Source organism: Triticum aestivum, chromosome 4D (genome assembly GCF_018294505.1).
Source record: "Triticum aestivum cultivar Chinese Spring chromosome 4D, IWGSC CS RefSeq v2.1, whole genome shotgun sequence".
NCBI classification, from domain to species: domain Eukaryota; kingdom Viridiplantae; phylum Streptophyta; class Magnoliopsida; order Poales; family Poaceae; genus Triticum; species Triticum aestivum.
In genome coordinates this window covers 448,690,136-448,707,580 of record NC_057805.1, presented here as the reverse complement: position 1 = coordinate 448,707,580, position 17,445 = coordinate 448,690,136, and the positions used below count along the sequence as shown (strand labels likewise).

The window sequence follows — 17,445 nt, the reverse complement described above, 5'->3', positions numbered from 1 at the left end:
CGCACCAGAGTGGTACGGCAACCCTGTCCTGGAAATCATGTTGTTAGACAACGGTGAACCTTCGAACTATGAAGAAGCGATGGCGGGCCCGGATTCCGACAAATGGCTAGAAGCCATGAAATCCGAGATAGAATCCATGTATGAAAACAAAGTATGGACTTTGACTGACTTGCCTGATGAGCGGCGAGCCATAGAAAACAAATGGATCTTTAAGAAGAAGACGGACGCAGATGGTAATGTGACCATCTACAAAGCTCGACTTGTCGCTAAGGGTTATCGACAAGTTCAAGGGGTTGACTACGATGAGACTTTCTCACCCGTAGCGAAGCTGAAGTCCGTCCGAATCATGTTAGCAATTGCCGCATACTATGGTTATGAGATATGGCAGATGGACGTCAAAACGGCATTCCTTAACGGCTTCCTTAAGGAAGAGTTGTATATGATGCAGCCGGAAGGTTTTGTCGATCCTAAGAATGCTAACAAAGTATGCAAGCTCCAACGCTCAATCTATGGGCTGGTGCAAGCATCTCGGAGTTGGAACATTCGCTTTGATGAGATGATCAAAGCGTTTGGGTTCACACAGACTTATGGAGAAGCCTGTGTTTACAAGAAAGTGAGTGGGAGCTCTGTAGCATTTCTCATATTATATGTGGATGACATACTGTTGATGGGAACTGATATAGAATTCTTGGAAAGTATAAAGGCCTATTTGAATAAGTGTTTTTCAATGAAGGACCTTGGAGAAGCTGCTTATATATTAGGCATCAAGATCTATAGAGATAGATCAAGACGCCTCATTGGTCTTTCACAGAGAACATACCTTGACAAGATATTGAAGAAGTTCAATATGGATCAGTCCAAGAAGGGGTTCTTGCCTGTATTGCAAGGTGTGCAATTGAGCACGGCTTAATGCCCGACCACGGCAGAAGATATAGAAGAGATGAGTGTCATCCCCTATGCCTCGGCCATAGGGTCTATTATGTATGCCATGTTGTGTACCAGACCTGATGTAAACCTTGCCGTAAGTTTGGTAGGAAGGTACCAAAGTAATCCCGGCAAGGAACACTGGACAGCGGTCAAGAATATCCTGAAGTACCTGAAGAGGACTAAGGATATGTTTCTCGTTTATGGAGGTGACGAAGAGCTCGTCGTAAAGGGTTACGTCGACGCTAGCTTCGACACAGATCTGGATGACTCGAAGTCACAGACCGGATACGTGTATATTTTGAATGGAGGAGCAGTAAGCTGGTGCAGTTGCAAGCAAAGCGTCGTGGCAGGATCTACATGTGAAGCGGAGTACATGGCAGCCTCGGAGGCAGCACAGGAAGCAGTCTGGATGAAGGAGTTCATTACCGACCTAGGGGTGATTCCCAATGCGTCGGGCCCGATGACTCTCTTCTGTGACAACACTGGAGCTATTGCCCTTGAGAAGGAGCCCAGGTTTCATAGGAAGACCAGGCATATCAAGCGTCGCTTCAACTCCATTCGTGAAAGTGTTCAAAATGGAGACATAGATATTTGTAAAGTACATACGGACCTGAATGTAGCAGATCCGTTGACTAAACCTCTCCCTAGGGCAAAACATGATCAACACCAGGACGCAATGGGTGTTCGATTCATCACAATGTAACTAGATTATTGACTCTAGTGCAAGTGGGAGTCTGTTGGAAATATGCCCTAGAGGCAATAATAAATGGTTATTATTATATTTCTTTGTTCATGATAATTGTCTATTATTCATGCTATAATTGTATTGTCCGGAAATCGTAATACATGTGTGAATACATAGACCACAACGTGTCCCTAGTAAGCCTCTAGTTGACTAGCTCGTTGATCAACAGATAGTCATGGTTTCCTGACTATGGACATTGGATGTCATTGATAACGGGATCACATCATTAGGAGAATGATGTGATGGGCAAGACCCAATCCTAAGCATAGCATAAAAGATCGTGTAGTTTCGTTTGCTAGAGCTTTTCCAATGTCAAGTATCTTTTCCTTAGACCATGAGATCGTGCAACTCCCGGATACCGTAGGAGTGCTTTGGGTGTGCCAAACGTCACAACGTAACTGGGTGACTATAAAGGTGCACTACGGGTATCTCCGAAAGTGTCTGTTGGGTTGGCACGGATCGAGACTGGGATTTGTCACTCCATGTGACGGAGAGGTATCTCTGGGCCCACTCGGTAATGCATCATCATAATGAGCTCAATGTGACTAAGGCGTTAGTCACGGGATCATGCATTGCGGTACGAGTAAAGAGACTTGCCGGTAACGAGATTGAACAAGGTATTGGGATACCGACGATCGAATCTCGGGCAAGTAACATACCGTTTGACAAAGGGAATTGCATACGGGATTGATTGAATCCTCGACACCGTGGTTCATCCGATGAGATCATCGTGGAACATGTGGGAGCCAACATGGGTATCCAGATCCCGCTGTTGGTTATTGACCGGAGAGGCATCTCGGTCATGTCTGCATGTCTCCCGAACCCGTAGGGTCTACACACTTAAGGTTCGGTGACACTAGGGTTGTAGAGATATATGTATGCGGAAACCCAAAAGTTGTTCGGAGTCCCGGATGAGATCCCGGTCGTCACCAGAGGTTCTGGAATGGTCCGGAGGTGAAGAATTATATATAGGAAGTCAAGTTTCGGCCACCGGGAAAGTTTCGGGGGTTACCGGTATTGTACCGGGACCACCGGAAGGGTCCCGGGGGTCCACCGGGTGGGGCCACCTATCCCGGAGGGCCCCGTGGGCTGAAAGTGGAAGGGAACCAGCCCTTAGTGGGCTGGGGCGCCCCCCTTGGGCCTCCCCCCATGCGCCTAGGGTTGGGAACCCTAGGGGGGAGTTCCCCCTTGCCTTGGGGGGCAAGGCAACCCCTTCCCCCCTTGTGGCCGCCGCCCCCCCTTGAAATCCCATCTCTTGGGGCCGGCGCCCCCCCAGGGGGCCTATATAAGGGGGGGGGGAGGGAGGGCAGCTACCTACTGCCTTGGGCGCCTCCCTCCTCCCCTGCAACACCTCTCTCTCTCTCGCAGAAGCTTAGCGAAGCCCCGGCGAGACCCGCTACATCCACCACCACGCCGTCGTGCTGCTGGATCTCCATCAACCTCTCCTTCCCCCTTGCTGGATCAAGAAGGAGGAGACGTCGCTGCACCATACGTGTGTTGAACGCGGAGGTGCCGTCCGTTCGGCACTCGGTCATCGGTGATTTGGATCACGGCGAGTACAACTCCGTCATCCACGTTCATTGGAACGCTTCCGCTCGCGATCTACAAGGGTATGTAGATGCACTCCCTTCCCCTCGTTGCTAGTATACTCCATAGATGCATCTTGGTGAACGTAGGATTTTTTTTTAAAATTATGCTACGATTCCCAACAGACACCTGCTCGATCCTTCTGGAGGCAGAGCACTATCAAGGCCACGTCGCGGTTAGCTCACAAACCATGCCATTCTAACAGACCAGCAGTTCAAGCCTATGAACCATTGCCATACTAACTAACCTGTCTGCCCTGTTTCTTCTTAGGCTCACCCCAAGGACGCTGAGTTCCTCGACACCCCTATCCAGAACTACGACCAGATGCAGTAGATCTTCTCCTTCGGGCTGGCAATCGGCAAGCATGACATGGGCTCTGGTCTGCCGCTGGGCTCGCCGATGCCGGAGTATCCAGACACCCAGGAGTCAGACACCATCAACGTTGATGCTCCTGAGAAGGATGCTGAGCACGTTCCTGTGCTTGATAGGAAGAGGAAGCGGGCAGGCTTCATGGAGGAGGAGTTGAGCGTCTTCAGCAGCATGACTGAGGCAGTGAAGGAGGCGGCCACCGTCATCAGGGAGAGCAAGAGTGTGGACGTCCACCCTAAGCTCTACAACGTCGTCATGGATTAGATTGGCTTCAGTCCAGAGGCTCTCATGGTGGCTCTCAGCCACCTGCTGGAAAACAAAGCCCAGGGTGTTAGGTTTGTTGCCATGGGAGCAGACCACAGGGTGCTCTGGCTGAGGACCACTAGTGCTGCTTCTGCTGGTGGCAACGGCGTGCATGATCCTCGACGGCGATGGCGACAAGGACAACGACGATGATGATGACGTATATTTTGTGTAGTTAGGGCTTGAAAACAATCTTATGGTGTGTATATTTTGATGAGGTGGTATATACTAACCCCTCACGGTGATCCTCGCGGTGATCACGAACTTGCGGTGGTAGGATGACACCCTCTTTTGGATGTGGTGGTAGGATGACACTAATGTAGTGTTAGGTTGAACTTGCTATGATCATGCATGCTTACTAATGCCCTTCTGCTCCATTGCTTGCTCCTAGAGTTCTTCATTGCTTGCTATTTGTGTCTTTCAATGCTTGTTGCTTGAACTTATTGCTCGTTTGCACTGCCAGGGCAAGTGGTATGTGGTGTTCGAAGGTAGGGTTCTAGGGGTTTACAGTTCATGGGAAGCTTGCAATAAACAAGTTTCAGGTTACAACGACAGCAACCACAGAGGAGGGTTTAAGACTAGGCAGGCGGCAGAAAATGCTTACTCCAAGTATGTGCGAGAGTATTCATGCAGCAAGGTTGAGGTTGACAGGAAGGTGGATCGACCGTTAGGGCTGAAGAACTTCATCATCTTCGTCCAATTCATCGTCATAGTAGTGCTGTGGTGTTGGTGTACTTGGTGTGATCGTGTGTAAGATGTAGTAGTATTGGTAAGCTCACCAAGTAGGGTACAAGGTGAGCACAACTCTATGCTCATATGTAACCAAACAACGTGCACCCGTGTGAGCACATGCAATGCGAGCAACCAAACGCGGTGCGTAGAGACATCGTTACGATGCAGGGAGAGGACATGCAGACAACCAAACTAAGTACAGATGTTGGTTTTTGGCCTGCATTTGCTCAGCCAGGTCCAACTAAAACAAATATGCAAATGGACAAAAAACAATACAGGTAACCAAACACGCCCTGTGTGTATTACTTCAGACTCTTGAGATAGAAACCAAGATGTCCAGCGTGCGCTGTTCATCGTCGTCGTCGCGTGTCGCTGTCGCCAGAAGTACTTGGTGTCAAGAATGGACCAACAAATAACAGCAGTATGATACCGACCATGCGCTGCGGTGCACCATGGTGCTAGCAGCAGCGGAGGGGCACGACCACGCCCGTGCGACGGAGCACGTCGCGGACAGCTGCGACTACGCACTGTCCACAACCTAGCTCGTATGCCTTTGCCTTTCCTATACGTGGTATACTCGTCTACTCGTATATAGAACTCCAGGTGAATCAACCATCCAAGTCGAAATACAGTTGCAAACCAACCTATAATTGAATAGTTAGGTGGACAATTATATCATCAGCCCATCAGGATTCAAGTGTCCATTCAAGTCTCGGACTCGCAGGAAACATGATTTTTTTGGTTGTTTGAGCGGCTGGTGGAAACGGATACGAGGATTCCTCCTACCTGACGCTCATTGAGTCAATCTTTTTTAGCGAAACACTTGAACTTTATTATTAATATTTTGTAGGAGAAACTTTTAATCTATTTAACATTTGTCATGGCAGTATAGAGAATATAAGAATTTAAAAAATTATAGTTACATCTATGGACCACCTAACGGCGACTAAAAGCACCGAAGAGCATATACCATCGTCCTTTCCTCGCCGAAGCTGAACAAACATTGTTATAGTAGACAGTCGGGGAGTCTTGCTAAGGGCCCAAAGTACAAAGGCACCGGGACAACATCTGCCGCCGATGAAGAGAAACGTAGACGAAAGGATCAAATCCAGAAAGCGGTAGGTGAACGACTGCATTCCATCTCCCAGTGAGGACACTTGTAAAGCATGGTGCGCATGTCCACCGCCCGAACCTCACCGCTGTGCTGGTGCTCGACCTGGAAGGTTGCCAGTCGAAGCAGCATCCGCATCCTGGACTCGGTGAAAATGTCGTAGCCCTTGCGCATGATGGTCTCGAGGAGGCAGAACTCAGCATTGCCCATGTAAGTGAGGCTCGCGGCAAGGTGCCTCTTCCATCTATTGTTGTACACCCTGTCCTCGACAGTTGTCGAGGTCGGGTATCCACAGCGGCCGTCGTCGGGTGAGATGACATTGCACACGGTAATGTACCCTTTTTGGTGTGAGCACAGCCCGACCCACGCATCCAGCTCGCGCACGAAATAGGCATCGCCGTGGAAAGGCAGGAGCCAGCTCCCGTGACGCGTCCAGGCGAGGCGGCCGGTGTCGAAGGAGAAGGTGCCCCTGTCCGCGACGGAGAGGAAGATGGTGGATCCGTTGGGATACACTGCTTGGGACGAGACAAGGATGGGCAGCTTGATCGGCGGCGGGCGGAGGGACTCCCACCGCCATTCACCCCCGCCACGGCGGGGCGCCGGTCCAAGTTTCTCCATCAAGGGAACAAGGTTGTAGTTGAAGCCGTCGTAGTCGGTCCGATGGCGTAGATGTCGGCGCCGACAGTTAGGAACTCGGCGAGCTCCTTTGGGGCGAGCAGCGGAGGGCATACGGCCACCTGCGACGTCGCGCTGTCGTACACCATGGTGCTGTGGCCGGCGTCCGCGTCCTTGTAGAAAGCGAAGATCTTGCTGCCGAAGCACACGAACTGGTCGCACTGATGGCGGTCGGGGGACCCCATGCGGATCGCCACGGAATCATGCGGCAGCCGCCGCGCCGTCGACTCCAAGTGGTCGTCCGTGCCCGTGCCCGGTGGGAAGGCGTCGACGTCCAGCTTGTACACCGTGCATCCCCGCGCGTAATCATGCACGACTAGATGGAGGCGTCCCCGACGAGGCCGCTCGGATGCGCCTGCTTCTTCCTCACATCGCCGACGCTTCCCCATCCCGGCGCGGCGTGCAAAAGCTAGTGGCGACCTGTTCTCGTTTCTCTTTAATTAATATCCCTCGGTCGGTCCACAACCTGGCTCGTACGTGGGGTTCTTGCTCCTTTGCTCTGCCTACTAACGACCAGGCGAATCAACCATCCAAGTCGAAATACGGTCAGTACCCATTCAAAAGTCTCGGACTCGAGAGGAAACGGGATTTTTTGAGAAAACGGCCCGGTTGGACATGTTTGCAACCGCGACGGCGTAATGGCCCACTTGCCTCGTCTATGTTGCAAACCATCCATCCAACGCGTCGCTCGCTCGGATCGAAAACGGATTCGCGAACACGTTAACCGGAAACGGCGAAATCAAAACTAAGGAGTACTCAGTTGCAAAAACACTCCACCTTTTAAGGTCGTGACAAGTGGCGCACATGCAGCGCAACCTGGGAATTTTTCCTTTTCTCGTAGATCCGTTTATTCAAGACGTTTTATCTCTTAAACCGTGCGTCCAAATTCCGAACCGTTTTCACTATTGGATTCCTCGCGTCGAGATCTTCAAAACTAGATCCCATGTTGATAGGTTTGGACGAATTTTTTTATGAAAAAACCGGACGAAAAAAACCAGACGAAAAAACCACACCGGAAGCACGTTTTTTTTCTTTCCGAAAGAGGTACGCCCGTGCCTGTCGCGAAATCACAACCGTGCCTCTCATGGAAGCAAAACCGTGACTCTCGTGGAAGGAAAAAAAACAGAAAATACGTTTTTTTTTCGTTTCCGAGAGGCACAGCCATGACTCTCGCGAAATCACAACCGTGCCTCTGTCGAAAGCAAAACCATGACTCTCGCGAAATAAAAAAAACAGAAAACGCGTATTTTTTCCTTTTCCGAGAGGCACGACCGTGACTCTCGCGAAAGCACAACCGTGTCTCTCGCGGAAGCAAACCGTGACTCTCGCGAAAGAAAAAAAAACAGAAAACACGTTTTGTTTTTTCCTTTCCGTGAAGCACGGCCGTGACTCTCGTGAAAGCACAACCGTGCCTCTCGCGGAAGCAAAACCATGACTCTCGTGAAAGAAAAAAACAGAAAACGCGTCTTTTTACGAAAGGCACGACCGTGACTCTCGCTCAAGCACAACCGTGCCTCTCACGGAAGAAAAAACCGTGACTTTTCGCAAAAGAAAAAAAACGCGTTTTTTCGTGCGAAAAAAAATTTCAAATTTTTTTTGTCGAAAAGCTAAGGAAGACCGGGGGAAAACCAAAACGTCGAAAACCCAAAAAAAAAACCGTTTAAAAAGCCGGAAACGCGTGTGGAAAAATAAAAAAAGCCGGAGAGCGCGCCAAGTGGCGCGATCATTGCGAGGCTCCCGAAGGAGCGCTCGTTAACTAGTTGCTCCCCGGAAACAGGCATCGATGGTGTGTGTCGCGTTACTCCCATTCCTTCCTTTCTTCCTTCCTATTCGCAAGGAAATTCAAGTAAACGCAAACGCCCTTTTCATCCAACCAACCAAATAATGTCTATTTTTTCCATTTCTTTTCAATAAAAAATATCCGAATTGGTGCACTCACGTGCAACATATCCCTATCCGCTGGGAGTGGAACCCATCCACCCTCCCATTCCCACGCACCCCCCTCCCAACCTCGTCTTCGTCGAGCTCTGACGCGATTCGTCCGACCATGCACGCACATTCGCCGCCGGCCGGGAATCCTACCTATCTCGTCGTATCGATTTGTTTGCCCTCTTACTCACCTCCGCCATGGTATCTCCTAAAAAAAGCTCACATTTTTTCTTTCTCACCACCACACACCCTCCGATGACACTATACGCATCATCGGACGGGGATCAAACGTGAGAGACATTATTTCTCCTAAGGGGCCTCGTGGCCACCACACAACCCCAACCAAGATGTTGAACAAAACAGAACAAGAGTGGGATTCCTCCCGCCGGTGAGGGGCCGTGGTCCTCCGCACCTCCATGGCCCAAAGGCCATGGGAGGCGAGGCAGACCGGCGGCTGCCGACGGGAGGAGGGGAAACCCTAGTCGCCTAAGAGTAGTTTCTTGCGGAGGAGGAAAAAAGTGGACGTTTATGATTTACACCCAGACTTTATTAATGAACAATATAATGTTTAACATAGCCCAGGGCTCCAAAAGCCAAACATAACGTCATGGAACAAGCTGTAGCAAATTTCGAGCAATATTATGGTCATCCCCCCCAAGAGGACACACAAGCCCTTAGCCCCCCCTCTCTCCTGTTACTTCATAATTCCTCCCTCTTCGTTATTTCGGTAGCGCCCGGCGTAGCCTTGCCGGAATCACTCCACCACCATCACCGTCACGCAGTCGTGTTGGCGGCAGTCCCATCTAAGTCTCCTCCCTCACTTGCTGGATCAAGGAGGAGGAGACGTCATCGAGCCATACGTGTGCTGAACGCGGAGGTGCTGTCCGTTCGGTACTTCATCGGTTTGGATCGCGACTGGATCATGATGAGTACAACTACATCAACCGCGTGATATACGCTTTCGCTTAATGGTCTACAAGGGTGTGTAGACACACTCTACCCTCTCATTGCTATGCTTCTCCAAGATAGATCTTGGGTGTTCGTAGGAATTGTTTTTGTTTTTCATGCTTCGTTCCCCAACGGAATCGATCACGAAGGCCTTCTACATCAACCTTGCTGCACCTACGATGATGTGTGAGTAGTTTATCATAGACCTACAGGTCGATATCTAGTATCTAGATGGCTTCTCTCTCTTTGATCTTCAATACAATGTTCTCCTTGATGTTATTGGAGATGTATTCGATGTAATTTTTTTGCGGTGTGTTTGTTGGGATCTGATGTATTTTGGATTTATGATCAGATTATTCATGAATATTATTTGGGTCTTCTCTGAACTCTTTTATGCATGATTATTATAGCTCTGTATTTCTCTTCGATCTATTGATTTGGTTTGGCTAACTAGATTGATTTATCTTGCAATGGGAGAGGTGCTTTGTGATGGGTTCAATCTTGCGATGCTCAATCCCAATGACAGAAGGGGACATGACTCATATTTGTATCATTTTCATTAAGGATAAAATGATGGGGTTTATTCATATTGGTGGGATTTACTTTCTCTACATCATGTCATCTTGCTTAAGGCGATACTCCGTTCTTTATGAACTTAGTACTCTAGATGCATGCTGGATAGCGGTCGATGTGTGGAGTAATAGTAGTAGATGCAGGCAGGAGTCGGTCTACTTGTCTTAGACGTGATGCCTATATACATGATCATTGCCTTGGATAGCGTCATGATTATTCGCTTATCTATGAATTGCCCAACAGTAATTTGTTCACCCACTGTATGCTATGTTCAAGGGAGAAGCCTCTAGTGAAAACTATACCCCCGGGTCTATCTTTATCATATATTAAAATCCAAAAATACCTCGCTGCAATTTTATTTACTTTATTTTATTTTGTGTTTTTGTTTATCTATCTATCACTACGAGATTTGATCCTTGCAATTAACCGCCAAGGGATTGACAACCCCTTGTTTGCATTGGGAGCAAGTATTTGATATTTTGTGTGTAGGTACTGCTAACAAGGTGTTGCGTGGTTCTCCTACTGGATTGATAACCTTGGTTCTTATCTAAGGGAAATACTTATCTCTATTGTATTGCATCATCCTCTCCTCTTCGGGGAAATCCCAACTCAGCTCACAAGTAGCACATAGTAGTGGGTTCAACCTCATGGTGATCTATATCCCAGTGACAGAATGGGGAGAAGGCACGTGATGTGTTGTTGCTGCTAAGGATAAAACAACGAAGATTGATCTTATTGCTAGGTTTGTTTCTGTCTACGTCATGTCATCTTTCTTATTGTGATACTCTGTTTTTCATTAAATTTAATACTTTGAGATGCATATTGTATAACGGACTTGTGGTGGAGTGACAATAGTAGATGTAGTTGCATTACGGTCTACTTGTCATGGATGTGATGCCTATATGAGATCTTGCCATGAATGATCGTAGTTATGAATGTTGCTTATCTATCAATTTCCCAACCGTATTTTGTTTACCATGCCACTACCTGCTTTTGAGACATATGCCATTAATGAACCTATGCCCCCAGGGGTCCATTCTCTATTGATATTAGCATTGCTCTATTATTCTTTTATTTACTTTTACTATTTTGCTGTTTTGCCATATCACCATATATATATCACTATTTTCTATTAACCTCACAACTAGCAAGATGAGGGGATTGACAACCCCCTTGCCAAGTTGGGTGCAAGCATTTATTTTGTTTGTGGGCAGGTGTTACTTATCTTGTTAGCTTGTAGACTCCTACTGGTTCGATTAAACCTTGGTTCTTAACTGAGGGAAATACTTTCTACAGCTGTGCTACATCACCCTTCCTCTTCGGGGCATCCAACAACTCTTGCGGGGGTAGCAATGGTTGAGGCAATTTCTATATTTGTGTGCACAAGTATTGATCATTGGATACAATTCAAAGCTCTTACGGGTTCGATAAATCTTATGGTCATCCACCTGAGGGAAATTTGCTTGATACAAACCTCTGCACTTGGGAGCCTGACACCTTGTTAGATTAGAGGAAGAAACCCCCTTAGAAATTTATACCATAATGAATATTAAACAAATATGTGCAAAAATTGTGCAATCCATAGCTTTTCAATGGAATATCATAACTCATCATTATGAGAAAATAGTTTGAAAGTATCTCCAAAACAGTACAAAAAAACCATGTACAATTCCGTCGGTCTATATCGCAGTTCTCTTTCTCTCTGCTAGAGGTTTCGTAAGTGATTGTAGAATAGATAAAATGTACACATATAAATGTATGTATATATACATACATACACACACATACCAACTGAATGCATACATGGGTAGATATGGACGAGAAAGATTATACAATAGCTACACAATATGTAGTTCCCACAAAAACAAAAATTACAATAGATAGTATACCTCACATTATCCAATAATTTATGGGAAAATATAGCATGCTATGGCATATGTATTTTTATTTATGAGGAAAGGTTAACGTTTCCTCCGAAGGGGAAAATGGTTCATATGAAGTTAACATAAAGTGAAGTTAAGGTCTTTTTGAGACTAAATGATAGGGTGTATGCATCTTCACGCTTGTACATAAAATCCATTGTCCGGGCAAGATTTGTTGCCTTCTCTAGAAGCACCATTGAATTTTTTTGAGGAGGCGTTCGTGGACTATGTCCATCCATGCTTCCTCAATTATCACCTTGAGCTTCTACTACCATGATACCATGCTCTATTGTGCAAGTTTGCACCGTGGATACCATATGGTTCGATCCTTGTTCGCGCTTCAAGAAGATAAAAACATCAACATTAGTTAGATGAGGTTTCATCATGCATGCATGTATGAACACATATGGCATGTATATGAAGTTCTTTTTCTATATGGGGAGAGTTTATACCTCACGCGAAACCATGCCATTACCAATGCGCCCAACAATACATAAATTTTTGGATAGGAAAAGGCCCACTCAAGATTATCCTTTGTTGTCACATCACCAAGTGAGATGAATACAAGGCTTATTATATGCATACAAGCACTGCTGGCCATTGAAAGTTGCAAATGCTCCTCAACTGTAGTCGGTACATAGTGTTCATCGCGCCAATTGACTTCCGCATGATAGCATTTGACAACATCGATCATCTAAGAAACATGCAAGTTAAAGGTTAAATAACATATACAAATGCATTGGCATTTTTAGATGTTAAGCTACTTTTATAGTTTTGGTAATGGGTAATGACACAAGAAGCATAAATAATTCCCTTTGAAACATAGTAATATTCATAGACAAATGCCCACTAAGATAGTTGGTGAGGGATAAAATACAATGTTTGGAAGGATGTTTGATATGGAAACAAAACCACAAACTAATGCTTCTTCGTACTATATATACTTTGTACCACAAGAAAGCTACTGCACAACATGTTATTTGTACATGTATGAACCCTAATATGTTTTGAAGGAATTTATATACGGATATAGGTTGGGTAGTGAGTGTTTGCTGGTCTTTCTACCTTTCAGGTGTTCATAATAGATTAATGTGGAAGTGGAAATCTGGTGCATTTCCTAAGAATTCCTTTAGATAAGTAAGATCTTGCAACAATGAGAGTATTTCTCTGGCTTGTGTGGAGCAAGATAATTCTTACGAAGGATACTTTGTTGCACAGCAATGGAAATCTACAATTATTGTCAATTCTACACCGATGATGACACAAGTCCTTGAGGAATCTTATATCTAACACATAGATGCATTTCTATATTACTGGATACAAAATCCCTTAATCCCAAAGCTCAATGTCATGTTACTTGCTTCAACTAACTTAAGATAATCAATGAATGATCAACAAATAATACCTAAATTTGAAATCTTAACCAGTATATTTACTTATATACTACTACATATACTTTTCCTGTATACATCAAGTTTTGGGGCTAATTTAGTTCTTTGAGAAACATTTACCAATTTTTTGACGAATTCAGCATTCTTGTTTTCCTGACACTTCAATACTTCCTCTATATCATTTGTGGTCTTAAGTATGTTGATGTATAGTGCCTTCAAGTATGCTGGTAATTGCTCCACAACATGTGCATCCCACCTGGATTTCAGCCAAATTCAAGTTTACTAGAAATGTAGATAAATCTAGACACTATCAACATGAATTTTGTTGCATCTAAATTAGGACGAGATATATCAATTATATTATCAAAACAAGAGGCAAATGATGCACCATGTTCTTCCACATATGCCAAATCTATATTCTCCATTAATTCTAATTAGAATGCCCGATGTTAAAAGATAAAAAATAATACACACAACATCTATCAGATACAATCCAAAATTATTGACACGTACAAACCAGTCCATCCTGGGTACTTAGCGGGGCATATACAGAGTTATGTGCAACATCGATTTGTCTAGTGCAAAGGAGTCTTACCATTGGCATGTATAAACAAGTGTAACATGTGCATATACTGAACCAGATGTAGGAAATATAAAAAATAGGCCACGCAGAGACATGTACAAACCAACTAGACATAACACGCATACGGTAAATAGAAGGTACCCAGAAAGACATACGTAAGGCACACTTTGCAGATAGAGAACCAACTAATGCACACATGTATGGGTTGGTTCGTGTACGTGCACATATATGCATACTCGCAAATGGACTAACTGAATTTTGCTTTAGCTAGAGAATTAACAAACATGTTGGATATCAGTCCGTCCTAAATAATGAAGGTACCCAATCTTTTATTAAGCTAAAATCAATTCATACCATCATATTTGAACATGCTAATTGCAGTGTGACTCGATATTGTGCGATGAGAGACGAGTGTTTCCATATTATCTCGCAGCCATCACGCTCGTGTCACGAGCGAGGGTGGGCGGTGAAAAAAAATAGTTATGCAAATTGTGTAGTTGGTGAATCCTCTATACATAAATAGTTGGTCCCCACTAACTCTATTCCTCTCTTCCACTCAACAGACAACTATACCAACTCACCATGCCACCACACGTGGAATACCTAAATTAATAGGCACCATTCATTCTACTAACATTTAATAAACATATGAAAACCATGTAACATTCAAATATAATAAAGCATATGTATTATAGTTTCAATGAATGTCATATTATTGTCTAATACAACCAAAAGAATAAAAGCAAACAATTTCTACACCAACGGGAGATGCATCATCTCTAGTTTAATTTAGTTTTAGACCAAAACATTCAGATGATTATTAGATGGATTACTTATGCACCTTCTTATCTTACACAACCGCTTCACGATATGGTGTTACTTTGATGCATTACATTTTATCGAAGCAATGCAAAAGAGTTTTATTTTTAAATATTATTTTTTAAAATTGAAAAAATAAGAACAAATTGTTCAAAACTAGCACGCTACATGGAAAACCCTTGACAAAACTAAAAACATGGACTCAGGACAATAAACTTGACTATACCACAAGTTGTTTACAAAATGATGTGATTTACAAATACATCTCTAGCTTATCATGTGCGGCATATAAGAAGTATTTATAGGTGTCATGCATTAGACTCGAGTCAAGCAGAAACCTAATGTGGTATGTAGAAGAATGCATACCAACTTACATGTGTTCATTGTACGGTTGATGCCTATCTTGTCATGTGAATTCAAATAATATATAAACAAATTTGGCCGAAGTATACTGATAAAGGATTCATCTTTCCAGAATATATGATTTTTCCATAGTTATTATTATTACACATTATTTTGGCAGAAATGCTAGTAATCAACTGAAAGATAACTATATATGATCTACATGATGCTAGTTATATAAGGTTGGTGGAATAATTGCAAGTAGGATGCTTTTCTCTAACTACACTTTTCGAGGAATTTCATGTAGATTCTTTACCCTTTGTGAAATATAAGGAAAGACTATATGAAAAGAAATATAATAGGTTACTTACCTTTGCATGGCCGCAGTGAAGATGTTACTTTCTTCTGTGGTGCTATAATTATCATAGAGGTCATCAAGCAATGACATAAATAAGACTAGTTTTGTTAGCATTATACACGAATAAGAATATTGCGGCTCGTAGAGAACTCCAAGTATCCAAAAACGAACCTCCACGATTCTATCTCGGGCAAATTGTGGATTTGCCTGTGATTTTAAGTCTTTCCACCAAATGCAAGTTAATAATTAAATACATATTAGCACTTGTTATACTATTTAAATAGTAACCATTTTGTTCAATTTTCTACTTATATTTTAGTTAGTATTCTTACATCGTAAGAGCTTTCAACTCCTCGCAATATAGAGTTTGCAAAATATTGAAGTCAAACTTAGCAAATTCCAGTATGTCCTCATCTCGTGTGGCCTTCTTCTCATAAACTGCAATGTAACGTCTCGTTTCGACTCTCTCGACTCTTTTAAAATGCGGGGTTTCCAATGTACACAAGACCTCTTCTGCCAACCGTGGTTCAAGATGCTCCACCATAGATTGTAGTCGATTCTTGGTGAAAGTCACAGCATCATCAAGCATTTCTTCTCCACGAATCCTAAGATACGTTGCATTGTACAATGCCAACAACGAGTTCACATCATTGCTTGCAAAGTTTCCTTGGTCATCTTTGAACTTCAAAAATACATCTGCACAATCAATTAAATATTTCATATACATTGGCTTATACACTATTTATCAAATACTAGTACAGATTTGTGTATGAATTAATTGTTGTCGTCGTAATGAATAATACCAGGAGAGATGTTGTACCCATGCTTCCTTAGCAAGTAGAACCGCATCGCTGTTACACATAGGTTGTCACCAAACACATTTTCTTCACTATGCATGCCATGAAGTAACTCTTCAATCTCCTGGCCATAGTGATAAGCCACACCAGTACGCTCCAACGTGTCAACAAGCTCAATCTTCATAGCTAAATCAGAAGAAGATCCGGCATCCAAGATGATCTTTCTCACTCGCTCCTTCTTGATACTTGCCATGTCCTTCATAGCCAAATACTACGAGATAGAGGAACTTATATTACGTTGAAAATTTTCAACAACCAGGGTTCAAGAGTGTTTCAAAATATTCTGAAAACATCAAAGCTTTAAATAGCAGGCTATCCCATTTAAGGACAGCCTGTTCGGAAGCTATGGAAATGTATAGCGAAGGTAAGACCCATTTAACATTTTTGCTTAAATCGTGAAAGAATGAAAATAATAATCATACAATCAGACGTGGATATTAAATAAATATACATATATACTTAACAATTGACATGCATATCACATATACTTGATATCCATATATAACAAACCAAAGCTTGGCATCCGGCCAAAATAAAGGCATAGCAGCAAAGCATCTATCCATAGCAAATTAAAGCGTGGTATAGCTTTGGTGTGGCACTAAACCGAAGCTGAATTTTAGCGCTAAATCATGCTATAGCCTGCTATTAGCGACAAGATTCATTAATGCAAAACACACATGGCTTTAGCATGTTGCCTCTCTATACACTATAGCAGTGCTATTTAAACCTTTGGAAAACATCGACGATGTATTTGTAGTTGCAGAGACAAAACTTAAGGGGGCTACTTTTTATTCAGAGAGGAAAACAATTTGATAATTACCTGAGATTGAGTACATGGGTTGTGGTTGAGGAAGAAGTCGCCCCAGGGGCTAGGGGTGTAGGGTCGAGGCTTGCGTAGGCCAGCAATAACCTCGTGTGAGCTGTTAGTAGTAACGGTAACATGAGTCATATGATCAAATGGTAGGTATGGAATATGACTTGTGGTGTGGAGCGTGGTGCTCTCTGGACTAAGATGCAAGAGTAATAAGGTTTGAAGCCAAAGCTTTGCTTGAACAAGTACAGTTACCGTACACTCTCTGTGATCTTATATATAGACGGAGAAATGACTCACAAGTACGTCCATTTGTAGATTAGTGTAGAGAACATACATTATTTTTTGGCAAAAATAAATAAATCATAGCAGCCTAGCTAACTACATACTAATATGTTTCATGGAACATGCATGCATCCTAGCAACCTTCTCCAAAGATAATTCAATGTCAAGTTGCATGGTA

At 43.9% G+C, this 17,445-nt stretch overlaps 1 pseudogene; it reads right to left on the bottom strand.

Moving 5' to 3' along the window:
• Positions 1 to 11,889: 11,889 nt before the first annotated feature.
• On the bottom strand, positions 11,890 to 16,364 carry LOC123100269 ((E)-beta-caryophyllene synthase-like; annotated as a pseudogene).
• Between the last annotated feature and the right edge of the window lie 1,081 nt (positions 16,365 to 17,445).